The following is a 24513-nucleotide window of genomic DNA, read 5'->3' as shown; positions in this document are numbered from 1 at the left end:
AGTCTATTTATGAGTGTATTTCAATGATTTTTGTAGTACTGTATTTTTGCTGTGGGTTTATATATTTTTAATTGTGTTTGAACTTGCTGTATGCTGCCTTGAGCCTTGAGGGGAGGCCGGATAATAATAATAATAATAATAATAATAATAATAATAATAATAATAATAATAATAATAATAACAATGATAAATATAATTGTAATAAAAAAGACACTAGACACACACACCTTTTGTAAAGCCCCCATCTTCTCTTTCTTCTCCGTTCCCTCTCTTGTTTGTTGTGTGCCTTCAAGTCATTTCCAATTTATGGCAGCCCTAAGATGAATCTGTAATGGGGTTTTCTTGGCAAGTTTTGTTCAGAAGGGGTTTGCCCGAGGCTGAGAGGGTGTGACTTGCCTAAGGTCACCCAACGGGATTCATGGCTGAACTGAGAATCGAACTTGATCTCCAGAGTCATAGTCCAACACTCAAACCACTACGCTGGATCACTTAAAAAAGCTAATTCAGGTTTCACTCCTATGCACACGTACCTTACAGGAAATCCCATTGAATTCAATATGATTTATCTCGGAATAATTATGATGCCCATGGGTTGCCAGGATGAAAAGTGGGAATGGCTCCTGTACCTTTCATGGTTATGTAGAAAAGGAACTTCAGCAGGTGTCACTTGTCTGCACTCAGGTAACAAGTAACAACAAACAAGTACAAACAAAAATCCATCAGTGATACCTTTATTGGCCAACCAAAATGCACAATATACTTGTTGCAAGCTTTCAAAGCTCCAAGGGCTTCTTCATCAGGCAAGATGTTACAAACCAAACAGGTGAAGAAGAAAAAACCCCAAACAATTGGAAATGTTAGTCAGATGCCTGCCTATTTTTTTTGTGGGTTTGGGGGGCTCTGTGGCCATGTTCTTGAAGAGTTTACTCCTGATGTTTCACCAGCATCAATGGCTGACATCTTCAGAGAATGCTTGCATGTTGTTTCAGTCCTTTGTAAAGATGTTATGCTGGGAAGGACATCAACAAGATATTCCTCTTCTACAGAAGTATTAGAGAAGCACAGGAGCAATCTGTACTTTTCATCATGGCAACTCTATGCTTGTCTCAAACTTCATTTTCAAGTGCCAGGCAGCAATCTCTTCATTGTTGTCGTGTGCCTTCTAATGGTTTCAGATGTATGAAGATGGCTCAGAGTATATGACTTGCCCAGGGTTACCCAGTGGCTTTCCATGGTCTCCAGTCATAGTCCAGCGCTCAAAGCACTAGATAACGTAGTTTGCAGAAATCCGTTTATACGTGCCCACCAATCCTGGCACCTTTCTGTTTTGCAAACCTGTTGGTGTTTCATCCTGTTTTTCTCTTCTGAGTAATTTGGGAAAGCTGCTTAAATATATAGATCCACATATATGTAGCACTGCATACTGCTTGTCTTATTTTTTTATTAAAAGGTTGCCCTTTAATTTCATTATCATGCCATTATTAAGCCCCATGGAACAGTGAGATTTCCTTTGGTGATTATGCTCTCAAGATGCTTACAATTGCAATAGGTGTTCAAAAAGTATAACTAAGGTTAATGTATAATTAAATATTCCATATAAAATGTGGGTGTACAGTAGGCCCTTGGTATCTGCTGGGGTTTGGTTCCAGGACTCACTATGGATACCAAAATCTGTGAATGCTTGAGACCAATGGCACAGTAAAATGGCACAGTATATAAAATGGCAAAATGAAGGTTTATTTTTTGGTATATTTTCAAGCTGTGAATGCTTGATTCTGTCGATAAGAAATCCATGGATACAGAGGGTGACTGGATTTCATAGTTGACTAAACCCATTCTGAGGAGGTGTGTAGCTACCTGCAACTCATTTTGTTGTTGCTTCCAACATATAGCAACCCTAAGAAAAACCTATCATGGAGTTTTCTTGGCAAGATTCTTTAGCCTCCCAAAAACCACACAAAGGTTAGGGGCTTCTGCGTGCTGAAATATAGCCATCTTGCAACATCATTCTCTGCTCTTATCCTACCTGCTAAGAAAAAGGATCGTGCAGCAGTTAGACTGTTGAACTATGACTAGGCCCCAATCGCTATACTAATTTTATAAGTACATTATCATATTGTATGTCTTGGGATTTTCCCCTTCCTGATGTGAGAAAATTGACAGACAGCAAAACTTGAGAGCCAGGAAGTTTTAACAATGGCCATTGCATGCACCAAAACAAAAAGATGGTGAATGCTTTGCAATAAACCAGCAAAGTGCTTATACCTTTAGGAATCTTATATTCTCTGCAATTGATTGGCTTAATAATGCTGCATAGGCAAGAAGGGAAAGTGGTGAAGCGACTGCCTCCTTTTCTCCCCCACCCCTTTGCTGGTCTTCTGCTGAATAAGCTCAAACACTTGTTTCTCAGTGAGCTTCAAGATATAACATTTTGCCTCTGTACTGCCTTCCAAAGAACTCAGTGGAAGCGTTTCCAGAACAAGACAATAGAGGACTCATGACATTTCAAATAACTAAGCATGGCTTCAAGTACTATAAGATCCATCAGACTGAAACGAAACCACAGCTCCAAGCTACTGCAAAGCCCAGCATACTCAACAGGCTCAGATTTCTTGCCTTGTTGCATATGTGGAGTGGCAGAACCCCACTGACATGAAGTTGTGAGGCGAGAGTGCCATATAAGAAAATAATAAAATAGATGCATAAGAAAACCCATGATCCAGAGTACCAATTTAGGTACCCCCAAGGGCTTAGATATGACCATTGGGATTGCTGACTCAGTATCATGTCAAAAAAAGGTGTTCCCCCCACCCACAAAGCTTCTGTTTCAAAAGCAGTTTGATATGGGGTACAAAGCACAGCCACTCAAGAAATAAGCCCCCACCCCCTCCCACCTGAAGATTTCAGAACTAAATATGTTCTTTCTTTGTTCTCAGCCAAACTTTAAAAAGTAAGTCCTAATTAATGTGGCTTCAACTCTGAAGTAAAGATATAAAAGGCCCAGTTTCCAGTAAAAAAAATATAAGCTGCCCCAGTCTTGACAAGTTGTTAAGGCAATTGCTGGACTGGTGATTTTCAGGGACACAGCTGATCTTCCTTGCTTTCTCTCCATTTTATATCTTTACTTCAGAGTTGTAGAGGTCTTGCAGATGACATCGAGCAAATCCTGCAGAAATGCAAAAGTAACTTTTTCTTAGTTTCGGTCACTGCCATATCATATTTCCCCCCAGTGGCACATATCTTACATTCAGTTACATTTAGCCTAGATTTTCCACCACCAATTCTGTAATCTAAATGGGTCTCCTTCCAAGTCAGGGGGAAATGGGCTGCCACGTTACAGCTTCACTCACAGTCCCACATGGCCCTGAATGGGATTTCAAAGAGCATACTAAACTTTCTGTTTATGCCTCTACCAGAGTATTATTAGTGATCAGTTATAAAATAATAATTTTGAAAAGCAGAATGCTAAGAGGTAGATACTCCATATTAACGTATTTTGTCCATAATGGTTCACTGTCGCATCTCAGAAGCCTTGAATCTGCTTTTGCATGTGTATCACTGCCCCATCCCTTGAAATGAATAGGGAAATGCCCACGTCCTACACTGGATGTCTGCACTGTATAGTTCAGGTACACTGAACACCTGCCTGTCCTACAAAATTTAAGTGATTTAATCTTTTATATATCACTTATCAAGGTACCTTGGGAATTGTATATCAGGAGAGTAAACCAGAGCTCGCTAGTAGAAAATTCTAAATACCTCACTAAACTAGTGTTATTTTTGATGTTGCGTGCCTTCAAGTCATTTCTGACTTATGGCAACCCTAAGGCAAACCTATAATGGGGTTTTCTTGGCAAGATTTGTTCAGAGAAGGTTTGCCATTGCCTTCCCCTGAGGCTGAGAGCATGCAACTTGCCCTAATTCATCCAGTAGGTTTCATGGCCACTGCTTTCCACACAGCAAAATAAAAATAAAAAATAGCTTTTCTGAAAGATGTTTTCTAGTTCCAGTGATGCCAATATGATTGCATTGCCTGCTGAGAATACTGAAGACCCATCCCTCTGTCAACACTTGGGTGCTATCAGCAACACCTGGGCAGAGAACTACCTGTTAGAGTGAGTCATATTATGGGATTGTATGCACTGCAGTATTGTGGAATGAAATGATGATGATAACGGTGACCAAAATGTCAAGAAGAGCTTCTTTTTAACATTTAGTAACATTTATTTCTGCATTCGGTATCAGGTACATAAGTGCAAATATTTAGAGTCCATAATTAAGTCCTACAGACAATGTCATACAAATTTGTGATACATGTTACAAGCCGGAAGTCTTCAGTTCCCATACATGTAAATCAGCCCATTGATCCCTTGAGAACAACAACAAAAAAGTACTGGGTGGGTTGGTTCTAGTTGAATTGTCTTTTAAAGAGTTATACAAAATGGATTATACCATATAAGTACCAATTGCTCTTTTTTATTATCACTTGTGCTGAAAATAAAAAGAAACAACACTTAAAGACCTCAGTCTACGATTCTAGATAGTTAGTAAAGATAACCCCAACCAGCAAACCCAGTGGACATAGAAGCCAAAACTGCGCCAGTGCACTAAGCAGGAAAGTCCTAGCCACATGTAACATTAAGTTATCGAAGCAATGCCAATAGAAGTAGTAGTAGTAGTAGAAGAAGAAGAAGCACTAGATAAAAAAAAATTAGAAAGTTCAACAGTATTTTAGGCTCTTACCATCATGCACTTGAGAAGCAACACAAGAACCACACCTAGAACACTTTTCTCTTTACTATACTTTAGTGCTTGACACACGTGATTGCAAATAGGCTAAGAGAGAGTACAGAAACAGCAGGAGAGAGAGAAAGAAAATAAGAACAGCTGCTTTATTGTTTCACATCTCTGAGATCATGGTGTTTGAAAGAGAGAGGGGTGAAGACAGATGTAACATGTTTAGAGCAGTGGGGACAAACAGGGAACACTCTCAACGCATTCAGTCTAAACGTTCCTTTCCTCTCCAGGATTGCGCACTGGGGCAGGAACAGTTCTGCCAATCTGAAGGGGAACCTGGATGTGAGCCGTCCTGATTGGCTGCCTCTCTGTGATGTCACCCAAATATTTGCCCCAGAGTAACTATCCCGGGAATAACTTTGCATTTTGAAGAAAGAATTAAAAAGGACATTAGCAATAAATGATCAGAAACATATGAAAATTCATACGCCACTCCTTCCTTCCTTCCTTCCTTGCTTCCTTCCTTTTCTCTCTCTCTCTCTTGTGGGCCAGAGATGTCACAGCCAACCCTGAAACATCACCAAGTAGGGAGGAATGTGCAAGGCAGACAACTCAGTTGGTGTTTGATTTCCCAGCATCCGCATAAGTCATTTTGTTTGTGGAGGCAGTGTGAAACCCTCCTCCTCCTGTGGCTGAGGGGCATGGGGTGAGCTCCCTTCCTTTTATTACATCTGCCTTCACCCACCGAGAGACAGAGATAGAGAGATAAAGGAACAATAAATTATAAGTAAAAAGAACAGAGCTGTTTTCATCCCAGACTCCCGCATCATTCACTCTTGTAGCTGATGGATTCTTGTGGCTTTTTACTCAGCCTTCCTCTTAGCACCTGGGATTTTTGCTTGGATCCTGAATAGGGAAAATGGGGAGAGGGAGGAAGAATTAGACACACATGTTCTTGGGTGGTATAATTACGTAATTTTCTGCAGTAAAAAGGCATCCTTCTCGCACAACTCTTTCCACTCAAGAATATGGAAAATTGAACAACACTTAACATACAGAAAAAATGCTTCTTGGTTATTCAGTCCCTCTCCCAACAAGCAACTTGAAGGAGTGCAAAGCTGAAGAGACGTGAAAACTGTGGAGCATTTTCAAAGTAGGTCATGAAAAAGCTTGGGTAGTGGGCTGAACAACTGTCCTATCTATCCAAGAACTGGAATTCTTCTTACTCTTATTAACTCTTATTTCATATTGTATGAAAAGGAGCTCAGTCCTTACTGTCTAAAGGGTCTCTTCAAATGAGATGCCTTGACAGATGAGGAAAGCTGGGGGAAAACTTGGAAAAAATTATCATTTGGACTACAACTCCCAGAATCCCACAGTCAAAGCAAGGGTCTGCAAGGCAGAAGCCTGAGAGTTGTGTCCTGGGAATCTTTTCCGAGGTCTGAAGTGGAGAAATGTGTTGTCTACTTCCTCAGGTTTTGGCTGGGCCGCTGCATGTGTAGCCCATTTTGGATGCAAGACATCTGGAGGATGAAAGAACTCCATACACTCTGGTTGCTGGTGGGAGTTTTCTTCCACTGAAATAGATTTGGATATGCATTTTGGTTTGGATGAGACTTGGGTTGTGGTCTTTCATCAGCATAAACAGAATAATTTTAATGAACAGCTTAATTTTATTAATTAATTAATACAATTATTGTTTATTTCATTGTTGTTTCATGTGGATTTAGAATCTTTTAAGTATTTCTAGCAAAACCAACCAAAATTCCCTCTTCACTTCTGCAATTAAGTTTGTCTCTTTTCTACTTGGGAATATATATACATGCCCTGCTTCCAAAAATGTTTAGATGGTTCACTTTAGGTGTAATTCCATTCTACAACTGAAACAGAGTTACATCATTGGATTTGGTTTGCAGTCAGTTACACAAATATTTAATGGTCATAATGGCTTCAGAATAATAGCATTTAGCCACATTAGCTTCTAAAAGCAAGGAGAGTGCTATCTCTTTGAGATTTCCGTTCATTCTCTCTGCTAACCCATTCTGTTGTGGGGTATAAGGCTCTGTGGTTTGATGGTCAATGCCATGAGTTGAGCTCTGCTGCAGAGACAGTAGCCTGTTGTTTCAGCTTCTTTGGATTTTCTGTTGTTGTTGTTGTTTAGTATGAAGTGATGTCCTTAGTAGTTAGAAGGGGAAGAGTTAGGGAACATTATGCTGAGATTCTTCCACTTGTTGGCTCTCAAAATGAATGAACTGTCTGGACTACTTTAGCAGTTCTGCAATACTGCATATTTCTCCTATAAAACCATCCTCAGCCAATGTCTGATGGCATTTCCCAAATCAAGGTTTGAAAGAGAGAGATGTCAGGTTTCCAGGATCCACCTGGTTTTCTTACTGCAAACTTGAGATTCGCCAACCAATGCCAACAGAAACATAAATAAAGGGGTCTTTCCAGAAGAAAAGAATTGGGTTTTGCATTTCCTCCATGGTCACTCAATCCCATTCTTTTGGGGGCTGTTAAATCTGCTTGAGTCAGCACCCAGGACTCCTCCAATGTATTTTTTTAAAAAAATGGGACATAGTTTGCTATGGTGGTGTTTTGGTTGGAAGGATATTCCCCTTTCTGGTTTTTGTTCTAAATATAGTGTTGAGTGAAAAAGCGACCTTTCACTGATGCACAAAAAAAAAAATAAAAAATAAAAAATAAAAAAATAAAAATAAAAAAAAATAAAAAAGGAAGTTTTTTTTGGTTCTGATATGTCTCAGAATTAAAAAAAAACACTCATTTGAGGATGGGAATGAAATGTTTCAGCTGGTGCTAGGAATGGACAGAAAATAGGCTGGGACAACAGAAGTGCTTGTACATTTTTTTTGTTAAAAATCCATCTAGAATAACTACAGCCTCCGCAATACATTTGGTCTGTCTGGAGGCCGCTAAGAGTGAGACAATTTTAACCTAGAAATTCAGAAGAGGGTGTTTTGGGTTTTTTTGGAGTATCAGAACTGAACATGATTTCACAGTCCTTCCATATAAAATTCCATTCCTGGCTACCTAAAACCTGCTTAACTTTATCAATCTAGTTGAGAGAAGTGGAGCCATTTTGTTGTTATGATTGTTAAACAACTGGACTTCAGAAATTCTTCCTCATCAATTGCATGATCTTGGAAGCTTTGCATAAAATTACTTACTTTGCCACAACAGTATTTATGTGAGTCCTCACAAGTCCCAAGTACTGGTCAATCTGTGCCTGGAAAAAAAGAAGTTATTAGGGGATGAATGAACATGTTGGAAAAATTACATATCTCACAGAGATTATTTCTCAAATGTACACAATTAACAGAGCTCTTGACACACAAGGCTGCCATATTACCCCAGAAAGTTAAAATTTGCTCTAGCCTTTGCTCTAGCCTTCCTCAGACGATGAAGCTGGAAACGTGTTTTCTGAGGCTGCACTCAGACATATGACCTCAGAGAAAGTCCAATGAACTCAGTGGGACTTTCTTCTAAACAAGACATATAGGATCGCACTGCCAATGTTGCATCAACTTTTGAAGCATTTGTCCTAGCTGGGTGTTCATAGTGGTAGCATTTGATCTCCACTTTAAGAATGTCTAAAATCCAACATTACACCACTGCAATTAAAGTTTCTCTTAGTGCCCCACAGTATCTGGCTCAGTGGGTTTCCTAGTCCTGAGAGCAGATTTTTGGAGTACATGCAAGCAGCATTGAGGAGCAAAGATTGTTTGTTTCTTTGTTTAATTTCTATGCCGCCTTGCTCCCAGAAAAGGTCCCAAGAAGGTCACAAAAAAAACTTTAAAGACTTTTAAAAACGTAAAACAATTAAAGCATCACATAAAACAATATAAATTACAAACATTAAAACCACAATATCCACCCCATATAACAAAAAACCCATATTAAAAAATATATCCCATGATTACACACTAAAAGCCTGCCTGAATAAAACTGTTTTTTCCTTGCCAACAGAAGGCAAGCAGGGAGGGGGCCAGCCACAAGGTGGGAGCAGCCACTAAGAAGGCTCTCTCTTCCTCTGACCAAATGGCAACATTTGGTCAAAAGGAGAATTGCTTTTGCCCCCCCTCTGAGGCTGAGAGAGTGGACATGCCTAAGGTCAGCTTGTGGGTTTCCATGGCTGGGCAGGGATTCAAGCCCTGGTCTCGAAAACTGTAGTCCAACATTCAAACCACTACACCATATTGGCCATTGACTGAATTATGAATTATGTTGACTGAATTATGATTACTGAATGATGTTGTTTTTCTAGATATAAATGGATAAAAAAAGAATAATAACCAAGGGTCTAAATAGCAAATGACCCCAAATGATCCACCCATCATTTACCTATATGTCTGCTTTTATAGGTTAAACATACTTAAAAAAAAATCAGTTTCTAGAACAGAGAATTTAAAACAAAGAATTCAGACTGAGAAGGAAATAGAAACAACCCAGCTGTATAAATGGAGATTATATATGGCATGTTTTGATTAGCTTAATTTATCTGTGATCTGCATATAAAAATCACTTCAAAGACCTATAGAACTCTCTCTGAAGTGGGTGTTGCTGCATGTTAAGCTATTCATGACCACAAGCTCACCCTGCAGCTTGATTTTTCTCCACATCATCCACAAATCTCAGGAAAGAAATGTATGTGTTAGAGAGAAAAAAAGCATCCAAACCCCAGCATTGAATTGCTGAATCAGCCAATATTTTAATGTGTAGCTGGACACATTTGGTGCAAGAGGAAAATAAAATGTGCAATGAAAAATAGGCTTTTGTGTGTTGAAAATATGGGTTAATTAAAGACTACTGTTATTTTCAGTCTTTAAAAACTTATATTAATAGTACAGTCGTCCCTCCATATTCACGTATTGTTTATCCACGAATTCAGCTATCCACAGCTTGAAAATATTCCAAAAGATGTAAGTTCCAAAAAGGAAACCTTGATTTTGCTATTTTATATAAGGGACACCATTGTATTTAATGGGGCTTGAGCACCCATGGATTTTGGTATCCACTTCAGGTCCTTGAACCAAACCCTAGCAGATACCTAGGGCCCACTGTATATTATTGGGACCAAGGAACTGACTCTTTCATCTGTGAGTAAGAAGGATACATGTGTGAAGATATATCTAACTGCTCTGGGATCTAACTTTGTTGTTGCAGGCACTGCCAGCTGCATCCAGCACTCCTTTTAGTGCCATAGCTGTAGGGTTCACTGGCACCTAGAAAATTCTGGTTTTCCTTTAAGAGTTTTGTAATGATTTTCACCATTACACAGACTTTGTCCATTATTTTGATCTACTATGCCATCACACTGTAGGAACGGTACCAATGCTATATGTCAATGAGGCTGCCTCTGGCCCTATTTGCATGGCCAAATAAAACGTCTCCCCCCTGCCCCACTGCTGCATCCTCTGGGCAGGGAGTCTGGATGATTTCACAGCCCAAACACTAAAACTGGTGCAGACAGTCTAGACAACATCCAGACAGTTCAGCTCCAAACCCAGAGTATGACACCCTATAATAGGGCAAAGTAAGGGCTGGAACAGACTGGCAAAATACACCTGCTTCCTGGTGGCTTTGGGATGTGACATATGCTGTGAAGCCACCTGTCTGTTTACATGGCAGCAGCTGTTTGGTACCGTACGCCACAGGAGCACCAGAAAGCCATGGCTGCGGCAGAAAGGGCACCCTGTTTCCAGCACAAAAAGGAGCTGCATTTTGCCTCTTCTTTTTGTGCCAGATCGGGGCTGTGGCGTGTGGTTGCTGAGGCCTGGATCCGGCACTGAAAGGAGCAGCGTCAAACCATCCGCATACGGCCATCTGTTTTGGCTCTAAGTCACCATTTGCTCCAGATCTTCCCAGAACCTACGGAGCCATCCATTCCAATGCTGAGTGTTTTCAATGCATTCTGCTATGTTGGCCACAGCGGTGGTGTGACCTCATTCAGAGGTCAAAATGAAATGCCCAGCTACAGTATGTGATCAGAGCTTGGTACCTTGTTCTGACCTTTTGCTGGTTTTCATAATACAGACACAGTTTCCCTTTTCTGAAATCCAAAATACTCCAAAATCTAACAAAGTGACACCTTTGTTTTCTGATGGTTCAAGATACTTTGTTTCATGCACAAAATTATTTTTAAAATATATATCAAATTACCTTCAGGCAATGTGTATAAGGTGTATATAAAGCATAAATCAATGTCAGACTTTAGACTTGGGTCCCATCTCCAAGATCTCTCATTATGTACATTTCTCCCTCCAATTTTGCGGCATTTCCATTCCTGAACCCCCGTGCAAAAAAGGAAAATGAAGGGAGGTTTGCTCCCGCAGTGGCATGTAGGCATGCACAACAGGCGCAAACCCCATTTTAACCCCCTCCTTTCACCTCCTGCAGATAGTCAAGGGACGTGGATCCCAAGAGAACAGAGGGAGGGCTCTCTATGCAAACATTCCATAACCCCCCAAAATAATAATAATAATAATAATAATAATAATAATAATAATAATAATTCAAATCCCAAACACCTCTGGTCCCGAGGATTTCAGATAAAGGAGACTCAACCTTTATCACCACACATTTGTTTATTATCACATTTTCCCCAATAGAATCAAGATGATAAGTCTGTCTGTCTTCCTTACAACAGTCCTGTGAGATGGGTCAGGCTGTGATAGTTATCAGTGGAGCAAGGTGAGCTTTATGGTCCTTTGGGAAATAGAACCCAAAGATCTTCCAAGTCCCAGTCCAACACTTAACCCAAGGAACCAACTGGTTAGTAGAAGAGTGGAGAACCTTTGGCCAACCAGAAGACTTGGTCTACATTTTCCATCATCACCCTGTCAGCATGTTCAATAATAAGGGATTGTGTGTGTTGTAGGCCAAAATACCTAGTGGTCCAAAGATTCTCCAGCCTGCTTTAGATACTACACCAGGCCACACTGGCTCTTCCCAAGACTAACATCATACTCAAATTTAGCATACAAAGACAAATTAACGTACAGTTCCTTCAGTTATTAATTTATGTTAATAAACAATAATGCATGTACAGCACTGGGGAAATCATTCAGTGCAGCTTATTATGTGTCTTGTCTCTCACAAAACCTCATAATGCCAGCTACAACATCAAGGGCTCATTCACCTGCTCATCCTCCAATGTGATATATGCTATCATCTGCAAGCAATGCCCTTCTGCGTTCTACATAGGACAAACCGGACAGTCTCTACACAAAAGAATAAATGAACACAAATCCGATATGAGAAAGGGCAATATTCAGAAATCAGTGGGAGGATGTTTAACCCTTGCAGTCCACTCTGGTATAGGCCTCAGAGTGGCTATTCTTGAACAAAATGATATCATAGGAAGACTCTAGCATGAAACTACTGAATTATAACTTACCAAGAATTTCTAGTCAATCACCAGTCCCAATAAAGATAATAGATCCACTATAGTAACCTACCAGTGCCAGGATTGTGAAAATACTCCCTTGTGAAGGATCAATGAAAATATTTCATGCATATTCTAAGTTTAATTATCACAGCTTATACTTTTCCCCGCATTTGATTTCTCTGAACATATTTTCCTTTACAGCTATATAGTGTATATACACCTGTCAACTTCTGATATATACTTGCTAGCTTTCATGCTCTATCCAGTGAAAGCAGATGGCATGATAAATGGGTTAGTTTTTAAGATGCCACAAGGCTCTTTGTTGTGTTTTGCTGCAACAGGCTAACATGGCTATGGCTTGAGAAGAAGCCTGAGAAACTGCAGCACATCCAGGGGCTAGATTCCTATCCCTGGGATCCTCAGGGACTGTTCAAAATGTCCCAAAAGCAAAACAAATAATTAAAAAGGTCATAATCCCATTGATTAAATCTAACTAGAGTCTTGGCATTACCCTTCTGCTGTGGTGGGATTGTGTGAAGCAAGATGGTATGCTGCTGGGAATGCATGTTAGACACACCTCTAGCTCCAGAAAAATCCGGAGGGAAATCCGGAGCACTCTGTAGCAATGTAGGAGTGGATGTTTACATACAGTGTCCTGCTGTGCTGCCTCTGAAGTCACAATGTGGCACCCAGCCATGTTACTTGATGCTGGCTGCCCTCATTTTCGATCTCAGCGGGAATGACTTGCCCCAGTGGTGGAGGCACCAGACAACACAATGGGATGCGTGTGTAGAAAGCCACCCAGCATCACTACAGAGGTAATTGGGGGGGTGGGGGTGGGGGGAATTTGGGGCAGGTTGGAACAGTGTAGACCTGCCCTCAGACAGCCACTGCAGTACCATATCCCTATCAATTGTTTGGAAAAACTACCAGTCATAGTTTCTTCCATGTTGGGTGAAAGGCCTATGAAATGAAATACAACTCAGTATCAATGGTTAATGGTTGGCAGGGCCAAGACGTTTGCGCAAGGGCTACCACTAACAATAGGCCACATCTGGCGTGTACTAATGCTTTCCTCATTATTAAGATGTTTGTGTTATAACAATAGAAATAGCAATAGCAAGTACACTTCTATACTGCTTATCAGTGAACTAGCATTTCCTAAGTGGTTTGCAATATGTAAGCCAATTGCCCTCAACAAGCTGTGTATTCATTTTACCAACCTATGAAAGGATGGAAGACTGAGTGGATCTTGGAGCCCTCCTCTAGGACTGAACTTACAATGTGGTGGCTGTAGTACTAGCATTTAATGACTGCACCACCAGGGCTCCATGTGCTTTCTGCCGATTTCTTAATAATCTGATTATCATCGCCAGCACTTTCTGAATATCATTTCCCTCTGACCTCAATATCTACAATCTCGTCCTCCCTCAGATCATTTGTACTGCATATAAATCTGAATTTCTGGATAAAAATTCATGCATCTGATGAAGTGGGCTGTAGTCTACAAAATTTTGTGCTATGTTTGTTAGTCTTAAGGCAGGAGCATGCAACTATCAAGGGTTGGGGCAACACTGCCCCCTCCAAGAGATTCTGGAAGGCCACAGAAACATTGTTGCCCCCAAAGGCCCCAACATCCTGCAGAGGACAGAGGGGATTTTTGTGGTTTTTGCCCCCTGGCCAATAGCCCAGGGGATGCCTTTTTCTTACAAAAGGGAGTGACCAGGAAGCTACTTTTAATTCACTTCCTGTTTTTGTCTTTGTTTGCTTGCTTTGTTTTGTTTAAAAAGACCCTCTCTTGCAACTAGAACGGCCTCGAAGGTCAAAAACATGGCAAAATTGTCTCTCTGGTCCTAGATGATATGGGAGAGGGGTATTTGAGGGCAATTTATTTTTACTCCTGGATGTGATCTTGGTACGTGCCGCCAGCTCACAGACCACACTTTGACCATCTCTGCTTTAAGGAGATAGCAAAACTCTTTTGTTTCTGCTGCATAGCTGCTTCTTTGGCAACTGTGATTTCACACACACCCCCACTCTAAACCGAGGATACACAAATGATAAAGGAACCACAAAGTGGGCTTTCTTACTTACCTGGTATTTGTCATATACCACGGGTAGAGTAAACATTGAGACCACAGCTAGAGAGAAGGAAAAAGAAAATGATACATTTTCAGGATAAACAGTAATTCCATAGTGCATAACACTTATTATTATTATTATTATTATTATTATTATTATTATATCCCACTTTCCCTCCAAAAGTGGGATACAAAGCAGTTTACAATTTCAAAGACATAGCCATGTTAGTCTGGAAGATCAGTATGCAAAGGGATCTTGTAGCACCCTGAGACTAACCAAAAGAGAGAATTGGTAGCATACATCTGAGGAAATAGGCTCAAGTATCTGAAAGCTCATGCTATCAACTTCTCTCTCAAAGGTCTACAAGTTCCCTTACCATTTCCTCAACTGGAGAAAAATGCAAAACAGATTTTTAAAAAATGCATACAGTCGGCCCTTCTTATACACGGATTTGTTATACACGGATTTAAGCATATACGGTTTGAAAATGTTCCAAAAAAGTATACATTTACCTTGATGTTCCATTTTTTATTAGGGACACTATTTTGCTATGTCATTATACTTAATGGGACTTGAGCATACACGGATTTTGTTATACATGGGGGATCTTGGAACCAAACCCCAGCGTATAACAAGGATCCACTGTATTACTATAACAAGGCTAAAACAATACTATAAAATTATAAATTAATACAAATAATATGGACAAAAATTTAAAAATATGAAAGTATTAGGATACAAAAGTCTTAAAAGATGTTGAGAAGCTGGTCAGCAAAAGTGCAGGAATTAAGTAACGCTTTTAGAAGAACATGTTTAAGAGGAGTTGATGGAACTGCAGTGTTCTGTCTCATTTGTAATTGCCATAAAAGTTCAGCCAAGAGATCTTTAAAAATAATTGACTTTACCCATTATCAGAAGAGTTAGGCCATTGAAGAGCGCTCCAACATAAGTCAACAGCCACATTAGTACTGCAAACTAAATTGGAAATATAATAATTACATCACTCATAAGTGCATTAAATTATCAACAGAAAAATGAATAGCTTTTGGAAAACAGCTTTACCACTCAGTTGCTAATTATTATCCCACTAGCTTCATTCAGTTAGTTAAATATCCTAAATGGCCTTTCTGTGTACAATAGCTGTATCCCAGAACTTAGAGCATTCTGCACAGGATTTCCAGTGGAAAGAGATGGCAGGTTTGCTCAATACACTCCAGTTTGGTTGCAATAATCTTGATTAATCCTCTGTCATCATATTCTATCAGCTGTTTTTAAATGTTCCAGTTTCTTTCTCCATTGATGCAAACTGAGTATAAAGTGCAAAAGTACTCTACTCTCAATTAACTCAGCCCTTGTCTGCATGCGCCAAAAGGACAATTATCCTCCTTTCTGGTGACATCTTATTCAGACGACACATGGCCCAATTCCTGGTTTTGGTGCAAACAGTCCGAACGATATCCAGCACATTCAGCATTAGAACCAGGGTTAAGTTAACAGCCATAACATAATGAATAAAAGACAACCTTACCTCTTACTCCAGATTTTCCAGGAAGATCAGGAGCCCTCTGTTCCCATGCTGGGCAGCTGTCTGCACATGCGTCCCACTGAGCCTCCCAGCGTATCTGCCACTGTCGCCAATTGCTCACTCTGAGGCCAGAATGAGGTGCCCAGCATTTTGTCATCACTGGGTGCCTCATTCTGACCTCAGACGTGAGTGACCTGCATCAGGTGGCTCAGTGGGACATGCGGCAGGCAGCCACCCCAGTGCAGGAATGGAGGACCAGGTAATGGGAAAAGTAGAGGTACTTGGGGGCCAAGATGCTTCAGGATGCCCCTAGGTTATCCTGGTCACTGCAGATAAGGCCCCTCTAAGGAAGAGGGGAGGGGAGGAATCTTGCCCTTCCCTGTAAGGTCAGGCGAAAAGGAAACTGCTGCAGCCAGTGGTGTCACTAGGGTTGGTGTCACCCAGTGCAGTAACTCATGTTGTCACCCCCCACACTGACCTCTTCCATATCACACCATACACTATATCATAAATCATAGTTCCCATATATCACTGAATGTAATGCCAATAGCTGTGACATAAACAACTAACAAAATTAAAATTATAGTTTTTAATGGGTTTTTCAGGCTATGCGGCCATGTTCTAGAAGAGTTTATTCCTGACGTTTCGTCAGCAGCTGTGGCTGACATCTTTAGAGAATGCTAGCAAGTAATGCTGGTCTCACGTCCATGCCAGCATTCTCTGAAGATGCCAGCCAGAGATGATGGCAAAACGTCAGGAATAAACTTTTCGGGAATATGGCCACACAGCCTGAAAAACACACAAAAAGCTATGGATGCTGGCTGTGAAAGCCTTTGACTTCACAAAATTAAAATTATATCTTTAAATTACAATATCACATACATAACCCAAATGTATTTACATGTCCATTGTTTTATGTATTTAAAGTGAAAAGCTCGCTGAGGCTCCTGGGAGTTGAAGTCCCAAACATTTGGAGGGTCAAACTTTGGGAACCATTGCCTTAAGGTGTCACTGCACCCCCCCCCCCCCTGCCTCCCAAGCCACTCCGAGCTTGTCTGCTTTTCCTCATTAAATTTTCTAACCATTTTGACATGCTTTTGAGTTTTTCATTTTGAAATGTTGGAGGGCATGTCATGGTCTTGTATAGCTTTTACTTCATATGCAACAGAACCAGACTGAATTATACAAAATAAGCAAGTATATGTTATTTTGTATAATTTATACATGCAGCAGAACTGAGTTGTTCTTGTCAGAGAACTGCATTTTCTCTTAATGCAAAATTGATTTATTCAAAGCACACAATGTACACAGTCCTACCTATTATATCTTTGTTTCAATTAACCGATTGACTGAGGCCATCTCCTATGGATAATTTTATTCTACGCTGGCTTTAAAAAGAAGTCAATAAATAATTAGCTCACATTGACACATTCTCCAAATATGTTTGTGTGAATACAGTTTTAGCTTTCCTCACCCTCAGCTGCAAACAGGGCTATTTGTGCCCTATGGCATTGATAAGGGGAAGGGAGGGTGCTTGGATATTTGAATCTATAGATTTACTGATGTGCATTTTCACCAGATACAAAACCCATTTTAGTGTTTGAATGACCTGGTTGGTGAAGTTGTCTGTGAAAAATTTACAAATAGTGCAGGAAAATTAACAGCTGTCAATTTGTTTGTTGAAGAGGGAAAAAGGCAACACCAAAACCCATGTTAAAGAGGAGAAACAATACATAAATAAGTCTTTTATCAATTTTCTGGTGTTTTTTTTTCAATTAAAAACTCAAACTACTCCCCATACCCTTTAGACTGGGATGGACCAAGTGTGGCCACCAAAGCCCTCTGACCCTAAAACCATTTTTAAAAGGTCCTGACCCATCCATCCCGAAAATCCTCCTGTTTTCAAGCCCAATTAGTTTGAATGACGGCGTGCCCATGGGCACGCAACCCATTTTGTCCCCCTCCGTTTGCCACCCACAAATGGGCAAGGGATGTGGACTTCAAGTCTCCAAAAATGGAGTAGCGACTGCATTTAGTAGCATCAATATAAACATGATACCAAATATCTAAAAACCTTTATTAATAAAAAGATATAAAGTAGAAGGTTAAGTAAGGAGCCCTGGTGGCGCAAGGAGCCTTGGTGGCGCAGTGCTTAAATGCCTGTACTGCAGCCACTAACTCAAAACCATAAGGCTGCCAGTTCAATATCACCAAAAGGGCTCAAGCTTGACTCAGGCTTGTATCCTTCTGATGTCACTAAAATGAGTACCCAGACTGTTGGGGGCAATTAGCTTATAGTTGTAAACCGCTTAGACACTGTTAGTTCAGTATGAAGTGGTATATAAATGAGATGAAGGTGTTTGGTAGGACCCAGGGATAGATACGTAGTTTCGGAGAAATTCCTCAAACTATTTCTGAGGGAAATAATAAATAAAACTTTTATTTCTACCCTGCTTTTTGTGAAAACAATCAAAGCGGCTTACAGTGTTAAAAGAATACCCATATATACAAAAATCCCTCCCTTAAAAAGAATTAAACATATTAACTGGTGCCACACAGTGGGATCCAAAAGACCCTTGTATTGGCATCAGAAGAGTTCCAGTAATGCCACATAATAATTGGTGGACAGTAGGTGAGATTACCGCCACAATGCAACATATTCTATACACACCCTACATGCCATGTATAAGTTTATAAAAACCTCTTTTTCAACAACACCCCACATTTCCAAACCACATGCATACAAAAATTCAGGGAATAGTGCTTGTTTGTTCTAGCCTGACCTATCTTGCCAACCCATTCTGTTCTTGCGAGGCACATACTTTTAAGGAATCCACCAGGTCCTGGACCAGGAAAAGTCGCCCTGAGCTCCTTGACTGTGCGTTCACGTATGACTGGAGGCAATCTGTGTATTTCTGAATCTGTTCCTGGGAGAGAGACATTTCCATGTCCAAGTAACTTCTGTTGGAAAAGCACAACTCAAGTTAATAAAAGATTGCTTCTATTCCTCTTTGCATATCTTTTGGGCTATGGGACGGAAAGTTGCAGGTTATTGGATACACACTGTCATTGAATTGCTCCCTCCAGCCATTCTGAGCAGTATTCATTTTTTCATTAAAAAAAAATTCTGTTTGCATCTCTTCTGTTTCCATAAATTGCCAAGTCAACTAACAAAAGGTTTTTAAAAATAGTGTTACAACAACAATCATGAAAACACAAATATCTGGGACCTTGACACTTGAAGGATGCCTCTCTATATATATGCTGCCTAAGAATTTAAGGTCTGTTGGAGGGGCCCTCTTCTGTGTCCCACTGAAAATGACAATACATTGTGGAAGGACACAGGAGACTGCTTTCTCGCTGTGGCACCCAGTTATGAAATACTCCTCTGCTTGGAGCTGTGATTGGTGCCAAAGCTGGTGTCATGCTGGCATCAGATTATAAATCATAGAGTTGGAAGAGACCACAAGGGTCATCCAGTCCAACCACTGCCATGCATCTCAAAGAATATCTGACAGATGGCCATCCAGCCTCTGTTTAGAGACCCCTGAAGAAGGAGAGTCCACCACACTCCACTGTCAAACAGCTCTACTGTCAGGAAGTTCCTCCTAATGTTAGGTTGGAATCTTTTCCCCGTAGCTGCACCATTATTCTGTGTTTTAGTCTCTGGAGCAGCAGAAAAACAAGCTTTCTCCCTCCTCAATATGACACCCCCTCCTCAAATATTTAAACAGGGCTATCATATAACCTCTTAACCATCTCTTCCCAGGCTAAACATACCCAGCTCCCTAAGCTTCCTTTCCTCATCAAGGCATGGTTTCCAGGTCAAACCATGGCTTTTTATTAAAATCTTAAAGTGCAATGTACTAGTAACTCAAGGCTAGACTTTGACAATGCACTGCACTTGGGCTAACTCTGTACCAAATTTGGAAAGTTCAAGTTTGAAAAACACAGTGGTCAGATTGTTTAAGTGGCACATCGAGGAGTGATCACACCACAGCAAAATTAAAAAAAGAACTCTACTGGCTGTTTTCGGGCAAGGTACAAAGTGTTAGTGAGTCAGAAAAACTCTTCTAGAACATGGCCACATAGCCTGAAAAACCCACAAACTATGTTAGTGATTACCTTTAATACCCTACATCATTTGGGTCCAGGTTACCTATGGGAATCATCTCCTCCCATATAATGTACCCCAATACACTCAGGTCCTCTGTGGGACATTTTCTGCAACCCGCCAGTTGCTAGACTGGCAAGTGTCACCCAGAGGATTTTTCTGGACTGTGGAGCAACATGTTGGAAGAATTCAACTGCTGAATACTCTGTCTGGTTTTCAAAACAGCATTAAAACCAGTCTCTTCCAGCAGGCCTCTCCAGAAATTTTCAAATGTGAGTTTTAAACAATGAATTTTAAATATGGACTATTGTTTTAATATGTATTGTCTTATTTGTTTTTTTAAATTGATGCTGCTTTTTTAAAAATGATGTTTGTCTGTTTTTAACCTGAGTTTGTATGTTGTATATAATCTGCTGTTGTTCCCTGCCTCAAATCCATGGGGAGAGGTCAATAAGAAACAACACCAACAAATGACCCCAAAGGTCTGGTCAGATAAAGGTTTAGCTTTCTTCTCAGGTAGCTGACCAGCAATAACATGAATGGTGTGTTGATAACATCAGAAAACAGAAAAAGAGTCCAAGAAATCATTGCCACCAAGGCAGGAGACTCCATCCAAGCTAGGGCAACAAGTTGCCACTGGAATATCTAGGAGACAATATGGCTATTTTTTCAATAGCTGATGACGGGTACTTTAAATGTATACAAAAACGTTGCGTTAATCAGCCCAGAAAGTTTACTTTTAGAGAAAAAAGAGCAATTCCTGGAAGTCACGGGAAGGACATCCTTAGGCCATATGATGTTACTTGCCCCACCCAAAGGCATATCATCCTATTCTGGCCTCATAAATTCCAGGAGTCAGTCTTCCCACAGCATCGTTCTGAATTTCTCTCCATGCCCCACATCTCTACTACATTCCCACCTCACTTTTCCTTCTGACCCTTGACTTGGACCCATTATCTTGCTGCCTTCAGATGCCACTGGCCATTCATTGCTTCCCTGTAAATTCCCAGGTTTGCCTTTCCTTATCAATAGTCCCTGCAAAACTTTTATTTATGTTCCACCTCTTCCAAGGATGGAAGCGGCATTACATTAATGTATACAAGTAGTAACCAGGACTGGCCCGCTTAGTTTTTCCAAGGTCCAGACAGGATCAATGGCCTTTACCTTATTTAGGCATTGTGAAGGAGGTATTATTTACTCTCTTGTGTCGGAATTAGCAATCAGGCAGTGAATGGGTAGAGAAATAGATATCGCTACAGCAATGCATTTTCTGCTTAATTATGTTTGTATAGATGGATTTGAGGGAAGCGTATATTTTTTGCAAATTAAAATAACCTCAGTAAAATGCAGAGCACTCACTTGAACGGATGGCCTCATCGGTTTCTGCACAGCCTGTAGGACTGACTTGTAGATTCTGAAGTGATGGTGGCAGAGAGAGCTCTAGTGCCAGTAAGCAATCACACTGACAACGCTGAACTGGGTCAGGGAGAAAAGCAACACAGGAATGCTTCCAAAGACGAGCCCGTCTGCTTGATGTCGCGCCAGTATAACAGTCAATAGCTGGAAGGAGGAAAGGCAAAAAATCAATAAAGGCAGAGTCTGGAATGGCATCAAGCCAGCCATGGAGAGCAAGGTCTTTGGTAATATTACAAATGGAATAAATAATTGCAAGAGGACAAACAGAGCCAAGTAGAGACCCCATGCAGAGTTGGGCTCCTCAATCAACTGAAGTTTGTTAAGTTTTTAGTTAACCAAAAGGGATTATTATTTTGCTCATTGAAAACAATGCGCTTAGGTGTTCCTATTGCTGTACAGGTTTGGGAGGTTAACTAATTTTAAAAAATTAGCCATGTTTTGTTTGAGATACAAGCCTCTGTACATGCCGCAAACTATGACTCTATGCTTATAAAATGCTTTTCTCTGGAACACACATGACAGGAGAGAAATTGGCACAGTTCAAACCCCACTCATCCATGGAAAGCCAGTGAGTGAGCTGGGCAAGTTAAACTCTTTGTCCTTCAAGAGAACGACAATGGCAAACCTCCTTTGAATAAATCTTGCTGAGAAAAACCTTATAAAGAAGTTGCTAAATTAGTGTCAACTTGGAGGCAGACAATGACAACAACAACAAAAAACATGTCAGGGAAACTGTTTTCCACGTGATTTATCATACCAGAGGAGGCCTGCTTTTACAGGAGCTATCCAAGGTGCTTAACATATTTTGGAGATAGAGCTCAGCACCTTGGATAGCTCTTTTAACTAAAGCAATACAAAACCCAGCATTGGTGCTTCTCCCATTGACATGGAAGCTCATCAGCTGCTAATGGTAGTAGTTCACATTTTCCAAACAAAGATTAGTACAGTTAGAGGCTTTCAGAGCATTTAGGGTAGCAGAAACATCCAGGTGTGGTACTTCAAGAGCAAAAAACATGACATTTTTCGCAATAAAGTTTCTGTGAAAATGTAATGAACGGCATTTTATACTGAGAAAGTATAACTAGTTGCAATGCTGTACCAGAGATGAGTGGGAGAGAGGGATAGGAGGAGTGATGGTGCTTCCTATTTGCTTGTCTTTTTGAGGAAGCTGGAAATGCAGCGGAAAACTGACAATCTGGTGTGTATGTGTGTGTGAGAAGAGACAAGAGAGAGAAGTGAAAGATTGTGTTTTGTGTTATGTTTGAGGGGGTGAATACATTTTTCTTGCCTCATGCTTTGGACAAAATGCAACAATGGGTGCAGGTGGCCCCTGAGCTCCATTTCTGGAGGGCCCTGATGGACCTCCTAACAACCCCCAAATCTTTAATTTTTTTTTTAAAAAAATCTGAACCAATTTGGGTGCAGGCTTAAAACTGGGTGTTAAACTAATCACAAGTCCATTGTCCCCCAATTGCATGTCACACTATCACTGAGGACAACAGGAACTTTAGGGTCCCGCATTTTTTTGAATCTGTGGTGTGTGTCTGTCTGGAATGGATCTCCACGGATACCAAAGTCTGGCTGTAATAAATACAGTTTTTTTGAGCAAGAAACATTCGTCAGAATCCTGTTAGTGTCTTACACATGCAATATCACACATGGTTTGGATTTTCTGTCTGATAACAGAATGTCCACATTCAGTTTTAACATGTGGAAGCAGAATTGTGCATTTTTGCAAAGCAAAACAAAACAAACTTTTGTATTGAGAACTAATAATTGTGCCACATATTTAATCTTTTGATCCCAGTTTGAAAGTGAGACATTTTAGATTTTATAACTATCTTATTTGCTGCTGTGCTTCATTTTGTCTTACTGCAATTTTGTTCTGCAATTTGGTATGCCCCCCCAAAACTCTTGTTAACAGGGTTGCTGTTAAGTTGAAATTAAAAATAACCAACAAAGAGTTATAAAATACACCCTTTGGCAGCTTCATATCCAGATCACTATTTAACATAGTCGCAGGATTTGTTTGTTGCTTGTACCGTCCCAGTTGTTACTCACTTATGGTGATCCTAAGGTAAACCTATCACTGGTTTTCTTGGCAAGGTTTGTTTCAGAGGAGCTTGTGTTTGCCTTCCTCAGGCTGGAAAATGTGACTTGCTAAGATCACCAGTGAGTTTCCATGGACAAGCAAGGATTCAGACCCTGGTCTCCAGTCCTAGTTCAATAATCAAAACCACTAAACCATACTGGTTCTCATGTTGCAGCTACACACTATAGAAATGATGCAGTTTCATACCACTTGAAGTATGTAGCTCCATCCTATGTAATCCTGGAATCTGTAGTTATACAAGGCATTTAGCCTTCTCTGCCAAAGAGTGCCAGAGCCTCACAAAACAAGAGATCTCCAAGATTCCGTAGGATGGAACCATGCCCTAGGAGGAGCAATAGCTAGGGAGCGGGATATGTTAGCCTGGAGAAGAGAAGGTAAAGAGGTGATATGATAGCCCTGATTAAATATTTAGGTGATGTCATACTGAAGATGGACCTAACAAGAAAGACGGAAGACAAGTCGCCCTATAGTTTGGTTTTATCAGATACTTTCATATCTTGTCTTTCTTGCAATGAGCTCAAGGCGATGTAAATCAGTAGTGTCCTTGACCATCAGCTGCCATCCTATGGGAGTTTTTCCAGGCAAGAAAGCAGTGACAGGCACATAATCACAATATGGTACCAGTTTTCCTAGCACATTAAGGAGAAAAATCCATCTTCCAACATCAGATTGTGTCTGGTCTCAGCCTCGAAAAAACTACGAGTTTATTTCTGCATTAGCCAATCAGGTTTTTGGCAAGCAACATAAAAAGGAAAAATAAACATCATAAATTCAGATACAAATTTAATTATAGAATGAGGTTAATGATATAAACATGCAAAATAGGCCTATCACTATATATACAATAGGTCCAACATTTTATTTTATCACCATACAGATTAAAAGTTTCTCTTCATCAAAGCTATCTTAGCAAGCTGTTGGTACAGACCAGCAAAAACAGCCAGCTTCTCTGCAGCTTGGAGGCACGGAGTAATAAATAATAATAATAATAATAATTTTTATTTATATACCGTTTTCCAAAAGATCAAAGCGGTTTACACAGAATTAAAACCAGTTACAAACACATCATAAAAATAGATAAAAACCAGTAACACAATATACATTATACAAATCTAAAA

The 24513-nt window shown here is 40.3% G+C and overlaps 1 pseudogene; it reads right to left on the bottom strand.

Moving 5' to 3' along the window:
• Window positions 1–4200: 4200 nt before the first annotated feature.
• The window catches only part of LOC121919172, a 37764-nt pseudogene continuing 17451 nt past the window's right edge, over window positions 4201–24513 (bottom strand).

This window comes from Sceloporus undulatus, chromosome 1 (genome assembly GCF_019175285.1).
Source record: "Sceloporus undulatus isolate JIND9_A2432 ecotype Alabama chromosome 1, SceUnd_v1.1, whole genome shotgun sequence".
NCBI lineage: Eukaryota > Metazoa > Chordata > Lepidosauria > Squamata > Phrynosomatidae > Sceloporus > Sceloporus undulatus.
The sequence above is the reverse complement of the archived record's forward strand: the minus strand, read 5'-3'. Positions and strand labels throughout refer to the sequence as shown.